Genomic DNA, 21,094 nt, shown 5'->3' with positions numbered 1-21,094 from the left:
AGATTCAGCACTAAGCCAGTTCAGAGTTAGCTCATGGGCACATTTGTACGAATGACCTTTCTTATTTCTCAGTCGGTTAGGGGCACTTTACTTGTTTTTTTTTTTCAGCCTTTGCAACTTCATTCTGGAACTTTTCACCACAAAAAAAAGAAGCTCTAAATTCTCATCTTTCAATCTTTAACCCACTGAAGACTAGTTCCAAGTATACTCGGTCAGGTGTCTGTGGGAAATGCGTGTTGTAGCAATATCAGCCTGTCCTCAACGGGTTAACATTGCACATCATTGAAACTCCAACAGTCGGCATTCTCAAACCCCTCGTGGCTGTCTATTCTATTTCAACCAATCGTGCATGTGTATGCCAGTTCTATTTTCCCCTCCTCTGCACGAATGTTGCGCTGGGTGCCAAGCCACAGTTGCAATTATTCACGATTGAAACTTGCTCAGAGAACCACGTTCCTCCCTGTCACATTCGATCACGTCTCGTCGCATCGAGACTCATTTCCCACACCAGCCACAGCTGCATTTGAAATCAGAACTCTTCACAGATCAGGAGTCGAATTCACAACTGTCCTTGAGACATGGTGCAACATTTGACTTTTCTTCGTCTTTGAATGAAATGTCAACAATATGTTGCCAATTTGCAGGTGGCAGGATTAAAGTCACGGTATAATGCATCACTGGTGTATTCTCCAGCATAAAAGGGACTCTGTAATTCACTAACCGTAAGACTTAAACAAACACTGCTTTTATGAATGCTGTCTTGTTGCTTTTGTACTTTCACAAATAAAACACATAAAAATGAAGCATATTTAAAGTGATATTTGTGAAATTTATAAAGGATCATACACATTGTGAGATAGACATGTAGAAAATCAGGCATTGTAATCTTTACATAGTTTAATGTTTAATTCTTCCTTCTTTAATTTGCATGCCTCTACAGAACAGTAGAATATCATGGAGTATTAGAATCTTGCATCAAAGTGACCATTGCAAACACATCCATCGTCGCGTAAGTTATTGTTTATCTTGTATCACTTCATCACCATCACCATCACCATCACCATCACCATCACCATCACCATCACCATCACCATCACCATCACAATCACAATCACCATAACCATCACCATAACCATCTCAATCACCACCACCATCACCATCAACATCCTCATCACCATCATCACCATTATCATCACCACCATCATCATCACCATTACCATCATCACCATCACCATCACCATCACCATCACTGTAACCATCACCATCACCATAACCATCTCAATTACCACCACCATCACCATCAACATCCTCATCACCATCATCATCACCATTACCACCATTACCATCACCATCACCATCATCATCATCATTATCATCAGTTGGATATTTAACAAAAGATCAGTTCCACTTCCTATTCTACTTAAATTCTAGTTACCGTATGGATTATTCTTTTTCTACTCTTGCACTGATTCTCTAGAATGATCACCTTGTCAAAATCCCAGACATAATTTCTGAAGAGATTTTCAGACTACACATCTAGCCTCCAGCCCTTAACCCACCGGTTCCTGGAACCGGCAGCACCATCTATCAAATCTACAGGGAATTACCATATCTCCAAAGAGATTACTGCTTTACAATATCTCGAGAAGTGCGGTTGTCTTGTATTTTGTTTGCATTAAAAAAACACCTGCCTTGGAGCCTATATTTATGATTCCTCCTCCTCGTCTTTTCCTCCACATCTAACCATCATTATCCTCAAGGTAAAAGTAGATGTGAAACGCCGCACAAAGCACGGGAGGAATTTTGAGTAGTCCAGTGGTTAGCATGCTTGATTAGAAATAGCTTGGTCCTAGGCTCAAAGCCCTCACCATGGCTCCAGTTTCTTTTCGCCAGGCATTTGTCATGGAGAGCTGTCACATCTCATTCAGATAGCTAACATGGATAAATGCAAGCACGGGAAACCACAGACTGAGATGAATCATCATAACCTGGTCTGAAAGCTGAAATGTAAGCCACCTGGTCGCACCTGTGCCTTCATCACAAATTCAGTGAATGATGTTAACAATCTTCGGGAGATTGAGAAAATGAATTAGCCCCATACAGTTTGTATTCATGGAAAGAGAGTTCAACACAGACTCCTACACAGACAAACACACATGCATACATCCCTGGTTTATTACAGATATGGAGTCCTCCCCACACATTTTGCTAAAACACAAAAAACACACAAAGAGAGAGCTTTCAACCAAAATGTATGCATGGTCAGTGATCTCTCTCTGTTTGCCTCATATTTCCTCCTTCAGTCTCTTCTCAGAACACTGGTGGTAGAGTACAGATGAGCAGGTCTACCAGGGTAACAATAAACCCCCCCCCCCCCCCCCCCCGGTAATTGAATCGCAATGTGCGTATAGCGAGACAATGTCTGACTCATTACACTCGATGAGATATTGATTCCTGGTACACGTGTGCCACGCTACAGCACCACTCGTGACATCTTCTCGGGAATAACGGCTGACCTGTGCTCACTCGGCGCACATTTTTTCCCAGAATCTATAGCAAGATCTTCTCGTTACTGTCTAGCGAGCGGCATACATCAAAATTGTACTAATGCTAACTGCAAATGAAATAGCGTCCTCCAAGTGAGGAAGAAGGTTAACTGCTTTGTTTCCAAATCAAATCAAAACACGTACACTTTCTAGCTGAAGGGGGAGAAAATTGATGTGCTCCAATATCAATACAGTGACTACACTGCTTTGACGTCATACACCCTAGTCATCAGTGGCAGCCTAATATTGTTTCTTGGAAGCGAATGGCTCCAGGACTGGACAGGGTTGTCATTTCATTTCACTCATAGCAATCAATGCATGACTGCTTTATGATCTGAAACGGTTACCACTTGAGATGCTAACTACCACGTAGAAAAAAAAAGAACCTTTGAGCTGAAAATTGCTGACATTTAATGTCTTGTTATGGCTTAATTTTAAATTGCAATGCATTACATACAATCACGCATGCATCATAAAAGTTTCCATTATCAATGATTACCATCACACACACACAAAAATAAAACTTACACTGGGACAGTAAGATGAACTGATTATTGTGAATCCCCCCCCCCAAAAAAAAAAAAAAATGTAATTGTAGTAATTTCAGAAAGAGTATTCACTCAAAAGTTGTCAGGCAAAACCATGTGAGCTCTGAAAGGATGCAGACCCAATTTCATTACCTAAGTTAATACTATCACTTCCTATAAAAATGTTCCGACACATGGCTGGTCAACAAAATTTTACATGGTATCATAGCAATTTAGATGAATTCGGTACTTAATCATTTTCATGGCAAATCTGCAGACATTTTTCATCCAAACAGACCTATGAAACAAAACTCCCATGGAGGCCCTCTTATAATGCATAAAATGATTTTAATTAATGGCCACATGGGTCTTACATGGTGTTTGAACATCATTAGGGAACTATTTACTCTTTTCAAGGAATAAATTTCCTGGTATACTCTACAATGGCATGCAAAGATACACAGCCATCAAATCCATCTCATTTTGATTTGCAAAAGCAATAATTGATTAAAAGAGCATATCGCTTCATCAGTATTAGAATATGCAGCCACTTGTACTCCTTTGCCATACCTGAAGTTGAATGCACACTAAAGCTCACTGGACATCCTGAAGCATGAAACCTTGTTCGCTTTTAATAAATTATGAACAGACCATCCAACGTACAACTGACATTGAATGGAATTGCAGTTGACTTTTTAAAATGTCTATATACTTTCAGAATGAATAGACTTTTGTTGATTGATGAGTCCCATAACTGTATTTTTTTCTCTTTTCCCCCTTGAATTACTATCAATTGTTGGATTATTCACAGGAGCACTTATCGCGTTAATTGCTTTTAATGATTTCTGAAAATGACAGCTGGTTGGAATGGGCCGACATCGCTACGTGGATTTGCACGCTTCTGCGAACATCTGTCGATGACCTGTCTGAAAGGGCTTTCCATGAATGCGACTTCAATCGGCAAGACAGCGATCGCAATTACGAGGACTGTCGGCAGGTTTGGGTGTCTATGATGTCATTGAGAGAGCTCCTAGTAATCGAGTGTTGGCGTGCAATACAACGTAATGTAATGTGTTTGGTGTGCATGATGTGTGCATGCATGCGGTCATGCATGTAAAAACTTGCACGCATGTGTTGATGCCAACATGTGTGAATATCACGACCAATTTTAGCGTACGTGCCAGTCGCTTCATATCATAAAAAGTGAAAATATTGCAATAGACAGTGATGATACCCCTTCTCGGTCGAGACACCTGCAAAGACACTTTCAATAAAACCAATGCTTTTTCTCTCACTGGTTTCATTTCCCTTCCGTCATTTTATCCTTATCTGGGTTTGATTATAGCTGTAGCTAATGCTTCCCCTTCAATAAATACAGAAAATTCAAGTATGCCAACAGAAATACGCCATCTGTTTACTTCCACACTCATTCAAAGGAACAAACTTGGTAGAGTGACAAGTGAGTTTTAAGTATTTGGAAGAGCAGGAGAAAGGAGAGGATATTTGCTTTGTTTATCAAAAGAATGTAAAAATACAAGCTGTCTCAAATGGCACTTCAAAACATGTTCTTTCATTGCAAGGAACTTATATAGAATCAGCTAAACTACAGTCAAGGACATCATACATCATTTTCTTTTTAAAGCAGGATGGCACTGCACTGGGAGATATGAGTATGTATTTCTGGTCAATACGGACATCAAACACCATGGCTCAATTTCTTCCAATCATCTCTTGTACAGGTTGGGTTATAGGTGGTGGTGGTAGTGGTGGTGTGGTGGGGGTGGGGTGGGGTTGTGGGGAAGGTTTAATCAGCAGATGCAGACAGGTAGCATTAAGGGGATTAATGGTAGTATAAGTGAGTGTGAGTGTGAGCGTGTGTGTGTGTGTGTGTGTGTGTGTGTGTGTGTGTGTGTGTGTGTGTGTATGTGTAGAGAGAGACAGGAGAAGAGAGCAACCTGCGTGAGAAAAAGACGCCCTTAGCGATGACAGGAAAGGGATGTGAGGTTGAGGAAGAGTAGGAGGAGGTGGAGGTTGGAAGATCGATACAGGAAGGAAATACTTGTCAGAACTATCGGAAAGGGCAAACTTTTTTTTTTCGCCAACATCAAAAAACCGAGAAAGAGGAGCCAGTAAGACCGGAGGAAATTGTTGGAACGACATCGTTTGAACCTCAGTGTGTGGCATACTTCTGTCTAGAGAAGGAGGATGCTCTAAGAGCATGTCAGCATTAACACTCTGCTTCATGCTAGAAGCGATCTCTAATCAAAAGGAGCCGCATAAAACAGTCGCAATATTTTCATCAATATTCATGCTACATGATTAAAAAGGAAAAAAAAAAACAAGGAAAGTGTCATAATCTCCTGGATTTGGCTATCGAGAGAGAGAGAGAGAGAGAGAGAGAGAGAGAGAGAGACAGAGAGAGAGAGAGAGATGAGATATTAAATCCAGAGAGCAAGAGATGAGGCAAGAGCACAGGATTCTGATTGGCTGAAAGCCACTGAGTTTCAAAGTGTCATTTTCAAGTTGATTTTAATTGAGATTCCAATGCAATTGGATCACAGTATCATATTCTTAGTTTGTGAGATGGCATACTAGCAATTATCACATTCATGCATACACAAACGATCAGCAAAAGCAAAAAGTCAACCAAAATATTTCGTTTTAAGAAGTCCATTGTTAATTTGAGGGATGGTATGAAGTCACAACTTTGATTTGAACTAAACTTGAGCAATCACTAACTGTCAGTATGCTTATTATTGGCCTTTGAAAATGAAACAACCTTCCTGTGAAAACAAGAAAGTGAAGTTTCTGGATCATATTTAACGGTTTTCATTCCTCTTTTCATTGTGCTAATTTGGGGTTGATTGCATGAATGAGGTCATTCAATTTGTGTTTTTATACAGCAATTGATAAAGTGAACAGAATAGGTCTATTTTGAGTGAAATGACATCCATATTCTGTATACAAGGACATTTTTGCAAAGTGTTTCAATTTCTTGTTTTATACATTCTGAGTCACACATGGTTTGTAGGAGAGAAATTTGTCCTTTAGGATATAGAAATATACAAAACCTCTGGCATTATGCACAACTGACAACTTCACAGTAAAAATGCCTTAATTGTTTTTACCAATTAACCTGTCCTAGTGAATAAAAGCTAGATTGCACTACTGACTTCTTTTTAGAAATATAAAAGGATGACATTTAGTGATGCTTTGCTTTCATTCAAAAAGAATATAAAGTGGATCAAATTTCTCTCATTAAATTTGAACCTCAGAGTTTCTTGATGAAAATATCATGGTTTATTCAGTTCCCATAGAATGCTACAAGAAATATGTTTTCGAATGTTCTAGAAAGGTATCTATCCTAAGCATTCAGCAACCTAATGATTCATTTGGTTTTTATAAAGAACAAGGTATGATGAGAAACAATGTGGATGATTCATTATTATGCCATCTGTCCCACAAGAGAACCCTTACCTAAAAAAAAACCCCACAGTAATATTTTTTTTTTAAAGTAAAAGAGAGAGAGAAGCTATGTGTAAGCTGCCAACAAAAAGAACAGCTACTCAGTATGAAGTCATTATTATTTCTGTCTAGTGTTTAGACCAAAAGCAGGAGAGACAATGTTTTGATTGAATGTCTGGGTCTGGTATTATGTCTGTGCAAGAGTCATCAATGAATTCCAGGTACGGCTGCATCGCAGAAATTTCAGCTGGTTGGTACAGTCGGTGATATGTGTTGGAGAGACATCTGGATTGATTGATTTCTTGTGATCGATGTTAAGTTATTCAAGGCTTTCAAAGATGTGCTTTTCTTCCTTTTTTTTCCTAGTGTGTGTGCGCCTGCGTGGCTTGCAGCTCGGCATGTATGTGTATGTGTATGTGTATGTATCTACTGATATGAAAACGATGGAATTCATAGAAGGATAGATATAACATTTCTGTAGGCTGGCATAAAACTAACAATCATGATCATGATGTCACTGTTTATAACTATGATAATGACATTCATAATAACAAAAATAATACTAATACCAATGATTATAACAATAATTAAAGTAACAGTAATGATATTGACAAGAATAGCAGTAATAAAAATGATTGTATATAGTCTTGTTCATTGAAGGAAGCCTTTATACTTATATGTTCTCCCAGCATGGCCTTGCGGCTAGTCATTATGACCTGAATAACCATACATAGTCATTCTTACTTCTGGGACAAGAGAGAGAAGCACTTGCATGAAACATCTTGTCCATCTAGGATGTCATGCAGCTGCAGGCAGGATTTGAACCTTGCACCCTATAATCTGAGCCACATCCTCATCCACTAGACCACAGGACTCACAAATGGGCCTTGCAAAATAGGATGGCTTGCAAAAATGCATTGCAGATGACAACTGCTAACAAGATCAATGAATAGATGATCATTATGTATTAGACAGCACAGGAAAGAAACTGGTAAAAAAAGAAAGAAAAGGAAGAAAAAGGTCTAGTAATTGCCGACTTATTACATAATTCTTTCCGGGAAGACGCTTGCTTCTGTTTCATTAAAAAGAAAGAAAAGAAAAAGGAGCTAATCAAATAAGCTCTTCAAGGAAGAGGCACATCCACACACTTTATGCTCTCCTGTAAAACTTGATTTGAAATCAGGGACATCTGTGAACATGTAATGACTGAGTAAGAATCTCTCTTGGTATTGTGTTCAATTGCACTGACCTCGCTCATATCCCTGGGCCGCATGCTTGCTGATTGACAAACATTGTATTGTTTGTATTGGATTTCAGGCAAGACATCGGAGCCAGCTCGGACTGACCTGGCAGGGATAATTTATAATGATTTCCTTCATACATGGATAATCCCAGGGACACACAGAATAGTGATCACGAGCCATCATGCCAGGATTTAAGTGGTAATGAAAATGCATCTGAGATTGGACACTTACCTTAGTCCTAGAATTACGATTTTTTTTTCAAGTTTTTTGGCCGGAAAAGAAGAATGTTTGACTTTAAAATGAGGGTTTGCTAGTGTGGACATATTTCTGTAACTTTGCTTTACGTCATGCAAACAAGGTACCATTATGAAAGCACTCAACTAATGCTAAGGTACTGAATGGGCCAACGGGGGGAGTTCACACATAGTCAAACTGTGAAATGATTTACCATTAGAAATTAGGAAATCCCATTGTACCGTATATATGCCAATAATTTCCCTAGCTTTTCTTGTGAATTTCGTGAATCGGGTGATATGCGTGAATCTAACGATAAGCAATAATAGAACCTCTGATCCCAACTTAAATGTGGCGTGCACAAGAACATTTCTCTGTCCATTACTGCACTCCATCATCGCAAATCTAACCACCCACGAAACTGTCAGGAGGTCCTGATTGTCAGAAAGTTAGACTCTCTGAATAAATAAGTCATATAAAGTATTTAAATAAAAGATTAATACGCCATCAGGTTTCCTTACCTCTGGCACTACTTCTCTTCAGACACACGAACTAGCCTACCTCTGTGTTGCTTTCCATCATATCATTGTTTTGGCCATGTTTTATCCTCTTGGCTGCACTGGTTGATTCCTTGCACACCTACACACTCATCTGCTAGTCATTACAGCCGTGCCATTGAATAAACTTAGAACACAAAGCATACCGCAGGCGCATTATACATCAATCCCCTCGACCTAGGAAAATCAGTTTGACAATATCATCTCTCATCCTTAACAGACAAAATGAACACTATGAAAATAAATCTCATCTCTGAAATACATTGAAAACTAGTAATGTCGCTACATGGCGACTGGTATGCCTCCGCCATGATGCATGGTTCTCCCAATAGGTATATGGTACGTCTCAACAATGTGTGATGACAGTTTTATGTAACTGGCAAAATATTAAAAGGAAATGTTTGTCACAAATGTGTTGAATGTTCACTTTCCTTGAACTAGGTGTCATGGATATGCATTTGTGCAAAGTGGGCGTGGCCTGTTCGGCCCACGTTGGAGCAGAGGATGGATTGAGACTGGGGACGATGGCACTCGAGGTGAGGGGAGGAATAAAGTTTTGTTGTTACTTAAGTCTGGTATGGCGGTGGTGATTTGTTTGTTGTCAGAAACGATACGAGAGACAAGTTGCTGTGCCACCAATATCTTCCTCCCTTCCGTTATATAGGTTTCATTGGTTGAATGGCTATATTGTCTAAGAGAGCAGGTTTATAGGCAGAGACAAACAAATGCTTGCAAGCTCCCATAGCATGAGCCATTGTGTAATTACTCAATTAACTTTGACCACAGCAGTGTTAAAATAATAATTATGGGCATAGGGACCAGGTATATTGATGAGTATTTCGGACGGAGCCAAAAGGGGGACCTTTTGATCCCAGCAGAATCTTTTATTGGATTAGCAGTTTCAGCTTTTTGTTGTAGTTGTTGTTGTTGTTGCTATGATGAGTATTTTGATGAGCATTTGAAATTCCCCCCCCCCAAAAAAAAAAAATTATGAAGTTTTCTTGATCATTTTTCAAAATGGTAAATACAAAGCGTACACTATGCACTCTAAGTTAACAGTAACAATAACCTTTCGTAGATATCATCAAACATATCACACACATGATGCTCCCCTTTTATACAGAAAAAAAAAAGAAGACAAGAAACCTTCTTTACGCAAGGACTTGCAAAGTGATTACATATACTTACTAGCATTCAGCATGCTACGTATGGGATCATTTGGAAATCAGGGAGGCGGTCATTACAACACATGTTTAATAGGTCAGTGCACATGGTGACAGAATCTATTCATAAGAAAAGGAGGCATAGTGCTCTTGAGTATCACAACATTAGCTGCCCCATATTGTGCCATCATCTCCATCAAGAAAAAAAAAGGAGAAATCTTTGAATTGACTGTTGATTAGCAATTGTTAGTCTTCACTGAATCAACAGCTCGAGTGCAAGAACATATTCCCCCCCCCCAAAAAAAAAGAGATAAAAAAGAAACAAGAACATGAAAAGCCTTCCTAACCTTCGATCCATGCAATGGCATAAAACTATTGATCTTTGCTTACTGGATGTTGTCTTCGATCCAGCAGTAAAGCTTTTGATCTGCATCAAAAAATGACCTCAAACACATTGCTATAAACTAACTCTTCCTCTTTCTCACTAACACATATAATCACATTATTCTTTCTCTCCCTCTCTTTCTCATACACACATACACACATTTCATTATATTTTCCTTATAATTAAGTAAAGCAAATTGTTCAATTCAAAGCTTAGCATCTACAAAAAACATATCTGCAAAAAATACAAAAGATTATTTCCTGACACTATACGGTTTTGTGAGGACGCATTACATACGTGCATACATTTTCTTATGCAGTCATGCGTACACTTGCTGTAGGGTAGTGTCATTGTAAGGGAAGACAGAACAGATTAAATCAAGAAAAAAGTCAATACTCTTGTAATATCATTTTATCTGCTATCACAGTATCCACAAAGTCAATGCTGTGAGCTCAGAGCCGTTCATAATCAATTTCCCCAGCAGTCTGGCAATTGATCACATGAATATCGGCAGAGAAAAGAAACAAATGCCATGCCTGCCAATAGATTACCGCAGATAAATCATCCAAAAGCCACACGGCGATGTTGACAACCAATCTTTTCTGTACTCTGATCAAATAGCTTTCAGTTCACTAGAGGACAACTGTTTCGAGCATTGAATTGAAATTCATTAACCACACCTGTTGGTTATCAAAACTTTATGATTCTCTCACAGGCTCACTTCAGAGACTCTGTGCAGGCTGCTAAAAAGAAAGCACATGATTTTTGTAAACAACTCACAAAGCACTGACAAAAGAATGAAAGCTGAAGTATTAAATCTTCATCTATTACCTTTATAGCATATGGAGTTACTTTTGTTGTGTGAGTGTGTACTTTGTTTTGCTGTTTTCCTTGAATTTCCCCACACAATCACTATTGCAGCATGACAAAAGGTACAGGGACAATGGGTACAATGATTCAATAAGATACAGCCTGCTGTACATTGCACATTAAAGTGTCTCTTGTTTATTTTTTTATGCAACCCTACTACAGATGCTTGCAGTGTGTGCATCTTTGCATATATATATCATCTAAACTCGCCTGAAGATTTATGGCAGTCAAGATTTTGCTTATCAATCTTTGTTTCTGTGTGGGCAGCAAAATGTTGGCCCACGGCCAGCTACAATTCAACTGAAAAGATTCCTTTAACAGTTGTCTTTGGGAAACAAGGAAAAAACAAAGTTGATGTGGAGCATCGCTCTGCTCTGTAGAAGGTCCATATCTAAGGAAGATAACTCCAGTCACCCCCTCCGCCCATAGGGACTTGACATTTCTTGCAACCCGTCCATTGCTTGCCATTATAACAACTGCCTGCTAGGTGAATTTCTTTTCAACAGCACCCTCTTTGGGTCAAAATGAGATAGTGTAAAAGAGTAAACAGCTGAAACTTGGGTGAATCACTTGTGTATCATGTTACTCTATATAAATCAATACTATCTACAGTCAATACTATGCAGACATTCCTGTTACTACAGGTATTGTTTGTGTGTGTGTCTCTGGACAAGGCCACTGCTGCATAAGTCCTGTCTTGCTGGGTTACCTGTTTGTCTAAAAGTATGTGCGCCAGCTGCCGAGAATGACAAAACAAGATCGAGTAGGCAGCTGCCAAATCTATGGCGACTTTTACGATGGTGTTGCTACATCAGTCAGATATCGAGCAACATCAAAACGATGTTAACATGTTGTGGTAAGCTCAAAATATGAGTGGCCATTACATGCTTCTCAACAAGAGCTACTCTGTTTAGACCAATCGTATTTCTGATGATCATGTGCTAGATTTTTGCCAATACAACTATAAAAGAGAAAGAAATATGAGAAAAAAGATGGGGGAAATGAAGGCTCATTAAAATGATAGCAGTTGTAAAAGCGTGAATCCAAAGTCTATGATAATTGTGCACAATTGTAGGCTTATGTATATACCAAGACTTTCATTTGTACCACAGGGATGTTAAACAATTAATCTATGGTTTCAGTTCAGTTTATGAATTAAAACAAGTGTATAAAAACAGGCATATCTTGCATGTATGCATGTGTTGGCATACCCAATACGTCACATGCACTTGCACTCACAAACCAAGAAGTATGTATCAAAGATAGCTTGGTTTTTTTAATGCTATTTTCTAATTGAGAGTGGTATTTGAGAAATAGTGAACTGACTTCCTGGAGTACTACTTAAACAGCCAGTTGATTTACTCCTAAATGGTAAATTAGGAATGAATAGTGTTAAATCATGCATGTTTTGAATGTTGTCAGGACAAAAAAAAAATCTCTTTGCCCCAGTGTTTACACACATGCTGCAGTGCAAATTATTGTGCCATTTCTCAAATTATAACAATAATTCTGAAATAAATGCGAGATTTCTTGGGATTTAGATCATGCTGCTGATCACACTATTCAGTGGGACTTTTATGTCTACACGGGCAAAATTCTGGATATTTGGATCGCAAATCTTGAGATATTTGGATTGCAAATCTTGAGATATTTGTATCCCACTAACTTGCGTCGATGTGAATTCCAATTAGGTTAAAGGTGGGCAGTGACACCTTTTAGTGAATATCGAGTGATGAGCAGTGGACCAACCAGAAAGCTTGAATCTTGTCAGGTGTTGCATAAATTGCATTTGGCTGCAATCTCTGATGGCTTACTATGTTCAGATCATCCGGTACAATTAAGAAAGAGACCCATCTGAGTACTGTAAAACGAGGAATTTTCGCGTGCATTTTAATTTCGCGAATTTCGCGAGCGCCAAAATTCGCGAAATTAAAATGCACGCAAAAGCTTTTGTCTACACTACATGCATTGAATGCCAGTAGCAATTTGCGAAAATTTCATTCCACGAACAAGGGTGTCGTCTCCAATTCGCGAAAATTTCATGCTGCGAATATATCATGTTTTACAGTATTGCTTGAGACATTATTGCGACGTCTTGCATGGGCAAGGAAAATAAATAGTGACAGACAGAATAAGAGTAAAAGAGAGAGAGGGGGGGGGGGCATGGAGATAGAGAAGAGAGAATCACAATGGTAGGAGGAGGAGGAACAGAAAGGTAGAAAGAAAGAGATAGAAAGATATTATTTCAGAAAGAAACTTGAGCAGAGACATGAAATTGTAGAAAAGAAAAAGAACAGAAATTACAAACCAAATGAAGAAACACAGCTAATCAAACTGTCAATCCCTTTTCAGTGAAGATAAACAAGTTTGGAAGGACAGAGATAAACAGTCCTAGCAGCTTCCAAAGTGATAATTCCGATGGCATTAAAGCCAAGTTCTGGATGAGGCACGCAAAAAATTCTGCCCACACCGGCTCATTAGGTATACGGTGAATGTCATATTCCTGCCCCGGAGGCCAGCTGGCCTGTCATATGTGCAAATGAGAGCCGTTTTGCATAATAACGTGACAACTCTCGGACGCGCATCTCAGCCGAACAACCCAGGGGGTGCAGTCTGGATGCAGGACAACATCGCTATCAAGTCATCCAAACCCAAATCCACGAACCCTCCAGGAATGCACCGTCTCGCTCATCTTGGTCCTCGTGGGCAGGGGTTACTGGGCAGTGCGGCCACGGAGTGGGATATACAGTAGCCATAAGAAAAAGATAACAAAGGACCAAAGTATGTCATAACAGCATGGACTGACAAAAAGGAATTGCCCCAGGAATCGTGGCTTGTGCGTCATCTCATGCAGTTGGGAGACACTTGATTTTTCTATAACCCTGTTTTTGTGCAACCCTAGATGACATGGCCTACCTCTTCATATTCCTGCTGAAAAAAAAAAAGTTGGAATGTACAAGATTAAATGGTTCACAAATCTTGAGACAGATAGTCAGTGGAGGAGATAGGATTACAAATGGAAATTTAAACAAGTTTTCATGTACCTCAAGTTATCGCTATTCTGGCAAGGCATGATGAATACTTGAGCAACATTATTGCACTTTTATACCACTCTGAAAACCAGCCTTTAACTGATGAGGGTGTTCCACCCCATGATTGGAAAATGAAACTTGTAATTGAATTGAATACGCAACTGTGCACTTACCTTGTAGCTGCTATGAGGAGACCTGCACATTGCTGACGCTGTCTAAATGTAGTCTGCTAGGTATTTATATACAGATGGAATGTCATTCATGTCATCATCTTCAGCTTTAATGGTGTTACAAATTTTGCACTGTCTTTATTCCCCACAGTACTAGCAAATTCTAATATCCGCAGAGAACAAATAGTAGTCTGACTTCAGGTTGCTTTTATCATTAGTAGTATTTTTTTCTTTAGTAGAATGCTGCACAAGATCCTTTTATCTACATACTATCAAGGCATTCACGGATGTCCCCCCCCCCCCCCAAAAAAAAAAAGAAGATACGGATAAATAAACTGGCAATGTTTAGTGGAAAGCAATATTTGTTTTGGTTTCAATCTACACAACATAATTCAACTGTTTAAACTTAATTTATCAATGTAATGACCCTTTCTTGACCTCATAAGATCCACCCCCCCCCCCCAACAGTACCACATCTGTGTAAACATTCACTACGGTAGAATGTATACTCCTGTGGGAGCCTAGATTCTAAGACGAACTCGGATCGAATGTCTCCACCGACACACACAAGCTTTCCTCTAATAAGGAAAGAGAGGCTACCATGGCCAGTTGTGGCAGATTGTCTGCGCAGACCGCTGCGGGATGAGTTACACCACCACGCGGCCAGCACGGAATCCTCGTCTGACCCGCTGCGTGGCGTGGTACAGACAGACACGGCACATCTTGTATTTCTCTCTGACCCCATTTCGGGCAGCGTGTGACGGTGGGTCTCTCAAATTGACCACATTGGTATAGGTTTGCTTCTGCGTGCAAATATTAATCCTGCATATCAGTAAAGCTTTTCTTGATAAAAGGAAGTTGTCAAGAGCAACACATTCTTTTTAGAGACAACTGACTACAACAGAGCTTGAATATGTATTCCATCCGAGTGGGGGTTTGGTGAGGTGTGTAATATTCGGTTTGAATCAAAATTACTATGAACATGAACTTGTATGCAGAAAATACAATAGACACAAAAATGAACAATAAGTTTTATGGATTTTTGAAGGATTTTTTTAATCTTTTGCCAGATAGAATCGATGAACTTGGGAGTTCAAGCTGCACGTATTTAAGGTTTGCATACCCACTCTATAAGCGCATGCTTTGTGTTGGTGAGGCACCGCATAGCTGAAAGCTGACGACGTAAACAAAAGGCTAATATATTGGAAAATTGGGTAATTTTCAGCATGTGTGTGTGAGTGGAGATGAGCTGCTTGACAGAGGTCTGCACTCTCTGAGTGCTCTTCTAGTTCTCATTGCTATTAAAGTCCTTCAGAGGGGATGATTAACTCTTCATGTGCCATGGTGTAAACCAAATGTGTGCCACATTACTGTATACGCTGTTATTTCCGCGTATAGATATTTTTGCGAATGACAAGGTCACAGACATTTTCGCGAGATGTTGCTTTCGCGAATCAACGCTGACACTTACGTTAATGCTATGTTAACACAGCGCATGGAGTCATTTTTGCGTGTTGTTAAATTCACGATCCAACTGTGATACGCGAAATTCGCAAAAATTAAACCCTCGCGAAAATAACAGCTTATACAGTATTCTAAGAATGGAATGCATGATGACTCTTGGGAAACATTCTGTTTTTCAAAACCATGTACCTTTCTATTGAAACATTTAAGTTAGACATGCGTTAAGCAAACTTGGAGAGAAAATTTCAAGCTTTGCTGCAATGTACATCTTGTGACAAAGCTATGATTGTTTCTCTTGCAAATTGGCCAGTACAGCAGCAAAAAAGCACAACCTCCGAATAACAAAGCCTCAGGCATCCTTGATGCGGAGGTATACAGATCTATACTTATTGCATTTTATTTCAAAATCAAAGCAAGATGGCAGCTCAAAGTCATAAATACTATCCCACCCACCCCATCCACCTCTCAACCAAATGTATATCTCAGCTTGATTGACAACTGAATAACCCAGCGATGGCAGACGATGCGGCTCAATCAATTCACAGGGTCACTGCGGGGTCAACACTGCGCAAATCTTGATTTCCGAAAATGCACAGTCTCACTGTCAAATCGATGGAACGTAAAGCAGAGCTGCATACACAATGATCACATGGCTGCAGATAAACCTGTGTCAACACACTACGAGTGGTAAGAGCGCAACTTCTCCAGAAAACATCTCGGGTGTTTAAAACATGATGGAGCCAGTACAAATGCACTGATGTCATTCCTGCTTTACTATCAAAAAATTAACGAGGTCTAAACATGATGACCAAGCTTTATGGTAAACTTGATCACAGTTTATAAAAGCCATGCATTGACATGAATGATCTGTCCTGTCCTCGTATAGGAAGAAATTTCATGAGGAAAAAAGTGTACCATTGGCCTAATTACAGTTAGAGTTTGTTCATAGGCAAAATCTCATGATTTGACTGATATTGTTGTCACTTTGAAATCCACATTACCATTTTTTAACAAGTGTTTTTGTGTGTGTCAAGCAACTGAGTTGATTTCAAAGATGTAGACGAGAGTGTCTGCATTTGTGGCCTGAATTCATGTTTATTTGTGTTTATATGCTGAGCAGAAATATGACTTTGATTCAAAGATTAGAATTGCTTCTATCAATTCAAATTTATGAAATTCTTCGGTCGAGATGCTTTTATTGCAACTGATTGACAAATTGCCCTACATCTACTTAAATAAGCACTGAATTGATCAGTGTTTTGGTGGCACCCATGATATAAGAAAAATCACGGACATACATGTACATACTCGAGCAGGTTTCGAACCTAAGATCTCTGGATAGGTGTCATCTCAGCTAGATCACCGAGCTTCCACCTGACAGCAAGTATTGGTTCTAATCCTTATAGCATGCAGCGGGCATTGCATAATTATCTAAATCCATGAAATTCTTCCATTGAGATGTTTTTATTGCAAGTATTGACAAATTGCCCTACATTGTACATCGACGTAAATAGGCACTGAATTGATCAGTGTTTTAGTAGTAGCCATGATTTAAAAAAAAAAATCATGGGCGTATATACTCGAGCAGTATTTCATCAATGCCTGTTTGTTTTGATGTATGAAAGCTGTGTGTATTTTTGTTTGATTTGTCTTTTTCCAATAAAGTAGTGCACTTTTTTTGCTACAAAACTTGTATGAAGATGTACATAGCAATCCAGGCTGAGGTCACTAGATCTTGACTTTCACTGACTCCATTCAGGTGACCTGAAAGTGTATACCGGTAACATGTTTAATGGCACATGTACTTGATTGTGTAAAGAGGAAACATGTACAATTTGATTCCATTGTACATCAATAGAAATCTGACAACTGTTTGAATAATTACAGCAAGTTGGAACTCCATGTATAAAACCTCCTTGGTTCAACAGCCCCCCCCCCCCCCCCCCCCCTCAACTGACCCAACATCCACCTGTGCACACATGGTGCACGGTCAGGAGTGCAGTGCATGAAAAAAGTATGTCTTTCACTGGCACGTTCCCATCATCCGTGGAATTGTCCTCGTTTCTATTTGTTCTCTACAGATAATCGGTCTACATGGGTAAATGTGTGTGCTGACATGGACTCATCCGCAGACAAATAAGGTGCGGGACGTGAACTCTATGCACGTGGCTTGCAACATGGGCTTAAATTCTACTCTTGGAGATGTCTCTGTGTTTGGAGGTCGACATCAGTGAATAAAACCTTGCGGTGCTATATAGGGGCTAATGCTGCCAACTCGGCCTTAGCCCCAGACAAACAAGGCATAGGATGCACATCCGCCACACACATGGCATGCAATGTGGGCTTCAATCTTGAGATGGTGAGAATCTTCTGTGTGGAGGTCAACATTGAATGAAATCATCAAGTTGACCTAAAGGGTCAACTCGGCCTTAGCCCCAGACAAATGAAGCGTAGGATGCACATCCGCCACACATGTGGCATGCAAGTGTGGGCTTCGATCTTTAGATGGTAAGAATCCTCTGCGTGGAGGTCAACATTGAATGAAATCATCAAGTTGGTATTAAAAGGGTCAACTCGGTCTAAGCCCCACACAAACAAGGCGTAGGATGCACATCCGCCACATACATGGCATGCAATGTGGGCTTCGATCCTTGAAATGTTGAGAAGTCTAGGCGTTGAGGTCAACATTGAACGAAATCATCAAGTTGGTATTAAAAGGGTCAATGCCACCAACATGGCCTCACTCACAGTTACTAAACAAGGTGTAGGATGCACATCCGCTACACGTGGCATGCAATGTGGGCTTTACCCTTGCGATGTTGCGAAAAGAAACTCTACACAGGATCACCTTTGACACTTGGCAAGCATTATAATACTCTCTTTCAAGCTGTTTTGAGCTGTGGAGACCATTTATGCTGTAAACCAATTGAGACAATCATGGTGGCTGTCAAAGAGGAATTCAAATCCAAGTAATACAAACTTTACATTAGTCGAATTAGAAAAGTAAAACTTTACAAGTACAACAAATTACGAAAGTTATGAAATTGTGAAGTTTTGCTGACTTCTGCACAACATTTTTCATACAGTTGAAATGAATATGCAAATAAGTGAACTGCTGATGTCATCACCTCACAAGTTTCCATCAATCATGTACAAAAATTTAGAAAGAAAATTCTATGTTTCTGTTGCCAAAGTGTATAAAATGATGTTATTCCTGGTTAAATGATTTTAGAATAATGATCACTGAGATATAGTAGGATTAGAGACTGGGACATAAGAAAATTGTAGTCCTTCTTTTCAGATTGACTTTAGACTGCACAGAAATTCCTCAGTGGCCTCTTTAAGCCTGTACTCTGAGCGGATGTACCAAGGATGAAACTATTCGGTACTTTACAAGCATGGACACAAATCTGATAGACAATATTGTAAGAAGAAAGTGAGAAGGCAGTTTGATCATGTTCGTATATGACAACCACATCAACAATGAAAGGTGGACACAAGCCACATCTAAACAAAAGTATCATTATCTCATGGAAAAACCCTCCGATGAAAATATCCCTCTTCCTTCACTTGTAGAGATAACGTTATGCCCCCAGCATGTTCAAATTGGCCACATTGTGTAATATTTGTTAGTACTAGGTAGTTTGTTAAGTAGCAAGATTCAAGAAATTTGATGTTATGGCAACAGAATGTTCTTAAAATAAATAGCAAACATTTTGTAGAGTACCACTAAGAATTATTTGATTACAGGCAAAGAGACAAAAAACAAAACAAAACTGGGAAACTTGTGTTTTTCTCTTGACTTAATTTCTTTTGCCGCGACTGATTACTGCGATGCTGTTTATCCAGCACAAACTGCAATTAGGGAGGAAAACCTAAATGCCTGATAAAAATTTTCAATGCTGCTTTTCCTTGACATTTGTCAAGACACTTGTAAACAGCCTCCTAATCCATTTTTGAGTGGCTTCTCCAATCAACAGCCAAGAAAGGTGACTAATCTAAGTCTTGATGTAAGAAAGATGAGCACTAATAATCATGCTGATACCATACATCTGGATTATTATTATTTTTTATTTCTTTACTTTTTTTGGTGTGGATGATTATTGTCACGTGTTTCATAACATGCCGGTACCAAAATAGCAAAACATGCAAACATATTTGTTTGCTACACTTTCTACAAGTGAATTTATATCATTTGGCAGACAGTAAAACTATGAAAATATCAAACCCATCTTACATGAGCGAGTATGAAGACTTGATATCTCTCAAAACTTGCCACATTATCTATTGTTTCTTGCAGTTACAAATTGTAAATCTTTTTATTTGCAGAATTTATCTATATGCGGCCAACTAAACCTTTCTACCTGTAAAAAAAAAAGAGGATTTGGCTCAAAAGTAGGAAGAATGAACAGTTCCCATAAGAGTGTGTACTAATATCATCAAGAAAAATAGGAAACTTCTATTGAAACAAAAGCTGGGAATGGTCAAAATTCAGATTCACCTCTAAATTCAGAATGGTTGGAAGGTCTGTACATGTATCTATCTTTCTGTCTATCTATCTGTCTATCTATGTATTTATCTATTCACGTACCTATCTGTCTATCTATCTAGCTATCTATGTATGTAGTCACATATCTATCTATCCATCTATCTATTCACATATCTATCTTTCTATCTATCTAGCTATCCATTCATGTATCTATCCATTTTCAATCTATTTTATCTATCTTAATACCCACCTAACTATCTACCATATACTCCATACTATCACCACTGTAATCTACAAAAGTTCACCCCTAAACCAATCCTTGATCACAATCTGACATTCTAGACTACCTGGAATCAGCGAAATTCACAAGCTTTTAAAGATAATTTCACCAAAAAAACCCCCACAAAATCATTCATTCTTAACGTACAACAAGCCTTCTACCACTTACTTGGTACCTATAATGTATGCAATTAAGTGCTCCATTTACGTAATTATTTGGTGCTTACTGAACAGTGGAGACATTCTGCATGAAATGGAGAAGGAAATGAAATAAAACTGCTAGAGGGAAAATGGCATTACAATAGTCCCCACTCATTCGAGCACCACTAAATTGGGCACATTGCTTAATTGGGTTAGAAATAATAATAGTATTCTCCATCAGATACCATCAGAGGTACATGTACAACTGGTTAAGAGGAGACTCCTGTATTAATCTTTTAGGAGTAAATTGTGAGCTGCCATTACAATTACAACAATGCTACATCACATGATACACCAGAAGGGTCCAGTATGGTAAAACAACCTTTTGCACAATTTTTTTTTTTCTCCTTCTTACTCAGCAGTACCTATGGGAATGGGGATGCCGCTAGGGATGAGGCTGCAATATCTTAATAGGTAGCCAGGGTTTCACAAACCAACTTGCCCTCTTGCCGAAGGACAACTTATACT

The sequence above is a fragment of the Diadema antillarum genome, unplaced genomic scaffold (genome assembly GCF_040938485.1).
Source record: "Diadema antillarum isolate AM-2024a unplaced genomic scaffold, OU_Dant_1.0 seq00000720_RagTag, whole genome shotgun sequence".
Lineage (NCBI taxonomy): Eukaryota > Metazoa > Echinodermata > Echinoidea > Diadematoida > Diadematidae > Diadema > Diadema antillarum.
The sequence above is the reverse complement of the archived record's forward strand: the minus strand, read 5'-3'. Positions refer to the sequence as shown.